Source organism: Peromyscus eremicus, chromosome 6, assembly GCF_949786415.1.
Source record: "Peromyscus eremicus chromosome 6, PerEre_H2_v1, whole genome shotgun sequence".
Classification (NCBI taxonomy): domain Eukaryota; kingdom Metazoa; phylum Chordata; class Mammalia; order Rodentia; family Cricetidae; genus Peromyscus; species Peromyscus eremicus.
In genome coordinates this window covers 37675903-37679683 of record NC_081421.1, presented here as the reverse complement: position 1 = coordinate 37679683, position 3781 = coordinate 37675903, and the positions used below count along the sequence as shown (strand labels likewise).

General features: G+C 43.1%; 1 pseudogene; it reads right to left on the bottom strand.

Annotated features, from left to right (window-relative positions):
* Positions 1-1860: 1860 nt before the first annotated feature.
* Positions 1861-3123, bottom strand: LOC131913709 (prohibitin 1-like; annotated as a pseudogene).
* Between the last annotated feature and the right edge of the window lie 658 nt (positions 3124-3781).

The following is a 3781-nucleotide window of genomic DNA, read 5'->3' as shown; positions in this document are numbered from 1 at the left end:
CTACTTCACTTTTAAAATATAAGTCTTTCAAACATTTCCACATACACAAAGCTCAACAACAGATAGTATTGCAACTGCTGTTTCAAGAAACCAAACCAATGTAGGAATTCGCAGTGCTTCATCATATTTACCCCTACTCTACGCAGCCTATTCCTGTTTCCTTTCTGAAGTGCCAGTTCTGCTTCTATTACCATTGATTTTCTGGTTAATGAGAAGTCTTTAGCTACTAATTAAGGCTAGATAGATGTTAGAGGAATATTCTCTTATTTCTCCTTTTTCTTAAAAAAAAAAAGCAGAACAATCTTATTTCTGGGAAAGAAACTAGTCTTACCAGTTACAGAAGTGAGGACTACAAACTCTTTCCTTTCAATAAAATCAGTGTGCCAGTGTCTTCTGGAGCCTATGTTTTCCCGTTAGAGATTCTTGTTCCTTCACACTGGGATTCCCCTGTATTCAGAACATTGTTTCTTTGAAGCTTTTGCTTTTGTCATGATTTTCAGCATAGTATGATGTGCCCTTGTATAGACTGAATAAGAGTCTACAGTCGGTAGAGCATGAGACTCTTAATCTCAGGGTCATGGGTTCATGCCCCACATTGGGCGCCCGATATTGGTGAAATTATTAAGGCCACTCCACGTAGTTAAAAGGGAGATTTATTTAGTGGTGTAACTTACAAATGAAGGGATAGGTAACAGGGTCTGGGAAAGATGCAGCGCAGTCCAGCGGTGTTCTCTGGAGAACTCTGCACAGTCTCCCTCCAGCGTCCAGGGTCCAGGAAACAAGAGAGGGTGGCGCATCTGGATCTCGGGTCTTCAGGGCCCTCTCTTGGCTCCGCCTTGTAGGCTTGATAGTTACCAAAGCCTCAGTGGGGGTTTGAACTTCCAGATCAAAGCTGGAATGGCTACCCACTACACCTGCCAGAAATGTCTTTTACCTCCAAGTACAAAACCTGGAATGCCCAGTATTGCAGGTACTATATCTACCTTCTATAGTGGGTGGGGTACTCATAATCATAGATCTTCTTCAGCAACTAGGTAGAGGCAAGGGAAAATAGAGTTTTATTGTCTTCTACTCATAGATAGCAGAGCTAGAGGCTTATTGTCTGCATGTTCTGTTGGATGGAGTGCTGGAGTCATTGGGTCAAGATGACCCACTGTATTGGATCATATTTGGTGGATGTATTTGTTGCCTGTCTCTAGGCAGAGAGTGAAGAGACATCAGACTTGTTGGTGTCACTAACACTAGTGAATGGCTTACTTTTGCTAGTGGGCAGGAGACATAGGTTTGCACAAGTATATATGTATATCTAAAGATCTGAAGTGATTTTGCTTTTATTTCCTTCACTTTAAGCCTATCATGAAATTTCACAGTGATTTCTGGGGTCTGGCAGAAGGAAAACTTCATTCAGAATGATCAAGGCCATGGCCTGGCTGGCCTGAGAAGGTGCAAGCAGGGGAGGCTGTAGCTTGAGTTTTCCTGCCTGGCCCACAGTCAGGACAAATCTCTCTCACCTGCCAGTCCCACAGCCGCTCAGACCTGACCAAGTAAACACAGAGACTTATATTGCTTACAAACTGTATGGCCGTGGCAGGCTTCTTGCTAACTGTTCTTACAGCTTAAATTAATCCATTTCTATAAATCTATACCTTGCCACGTGGCTCATGGCTTACCGGCATCTTCACATGCTGTTTGTCATGGCGGTGGCTGGCAGTGTCTCTCTGACTCAGCCTTCCACTTCCCAGCTTTATTCTCCTCCTTGTCCCTCCTATACTTCCTGCCTAGCCACTGGCCAATCAGTGATTTATTTATTGACCAATCAACAACACACTTGACATACAGACCATCCCACAGCAGGAGGCCTCACTGGGGAAGATGGAGGAACACTGACTGCCATGCTGGCAGGTAGGTGATGTTCCAAGAACAGAGGAGATGGTAAGCAGTGTGCTCAGCAGCTTCCAGCTTATGTAGCTCAATCCAGCCATCATGTGCAGCAGCCAATGAGTTGGCAATCAATCAGCTCGGCTGCCCTAAAGTCACCCTCAGTGGAGGTGATGGCTGCCTTCTTCTGCTGCTCAGCCTTTTCCACCACAAATCTGGCCCTCTCTGCTTCCTGCTGAGCCACCTGTTTGGCTTCCACTGCTTCTGTGAACTCCTTCCCAAAAATCAGATGTGTCAGGGACATGTCATCCAGAATAAGCCCAAATGTTGCTGCTTGCTCTGTGCATCATTTACCTAGACTAGCTCTTGCTTATTTGTGGAGTTTTTCATCAGGACCGCCAGCCATTTCCCAAATAACCACAGAGACTTAATACTAATTATAAATGCTTGGCCAGTAGCTTAGGCTTGTTGTTACAACTTAAATTAAACTATATCTTTAATCAACCACATGGCTTTCACCTCTATGCCATTTTGTGTGTCCAACTTGTCCTGCGTCTGGCTGGTGACTTCTCAGACTCTGCCCTTCTTCTTCCCAGCTACCCCTACTCTGGCTCTCCCACCCAGTCTCTTCCTGCCCAGCTATAGGCCAGTCAGTTTTTTATTAACCAATGAGAGTAATACATATTTCAGTATACAAAGGTCATTCCACAGCACTTGCTGGGTGATAAGTTATCCAGTATCAAATTGAGCCACTACTGACTTGAGGATCTCTGTGTTGATGGATAGCAGCATCAGCTCATCATAGTTCTCACCAGTGCTGGTGTAGATATGAGGAAACTGGCTGGTTGGAAGAGGATGCATAGTGGGATGCTGACTTTCTGCCAATATTTGCTACCAGTGATGACTGGTACATTCCGTGGTGGAGAGCAGCAGTCAAAGATAATTGGTTCTTCACCCAAGGGCTGAGAAAGTGAGTCTTTCCCCCACCACAAAATCCTGTACCCCACAGAATCAGTCAAAGATGACAGCTCTGTGCCCAGCATCCATATTATATAAGGCAGAGTTCATCATGCCTCCTGCAACTGCTAAAGTTAGGCTGAACTTTCTAATGGACTCACTTTGGCAGTCATGATTCCTTCTGTTGCACCCACTGAAACTTGCTTTTACTCTGACTGTCACATGATTTCCCCAGCCACACAAGTATATTTTAAGATCACTTCCTGAACTAATTCTCCTCAGTCTCATCTTAGACCTTGTTTTACCAGTGTTATCCCCTCTGCTGTGACTTTCTGCTTTCTAATGTGCCTTTTTGATTGTTTATTTTTTGCTTCTTTCGAGACAGGGTTTCTCTGTGTAGCTCTGGCTGGAAGTAGCCTGGAACTCAGAGATCCACTTGCCTCTGCCCCCTGAGTCCTTGGATTAAAGCCACGTGCCACCATCGCCTGGCTTTAACATGCCATTTTATTTATCAGCGTGCCTTCTGTTTAATTGAACCTGCTCCTTTGTTTACTTTTTTTCCTACTAGTTGGTGCTATTTTGATGCTATTTTGCAGTTTTCATCTCTTATTGACAATATTGACACTAGAAATAGGAAAAGTTAAATAATTCAATTACTGACACATTAATATTAAAGAGAACAACATTCACTTTTAATTTCTTGTACAAGTAATCAAGCAGATCTGTTATGTCAAAAAAGAATAAAAATAATTGCTACAAGGTATTTCTAACAATTCCCTTTGTTCATCCCTCAAACTTGTTTAATTATTAAAAACATTATTGGCTGTACAATGCAAGAGTTGTACAAAGATCAAGTAATTTATTCAGTAAATATTAATTCAGCAAATACTGGTAGATTACCAACTACCTGCTGGGTGTTAATCTGCTCTAAGGAAGGAGGGCAGCT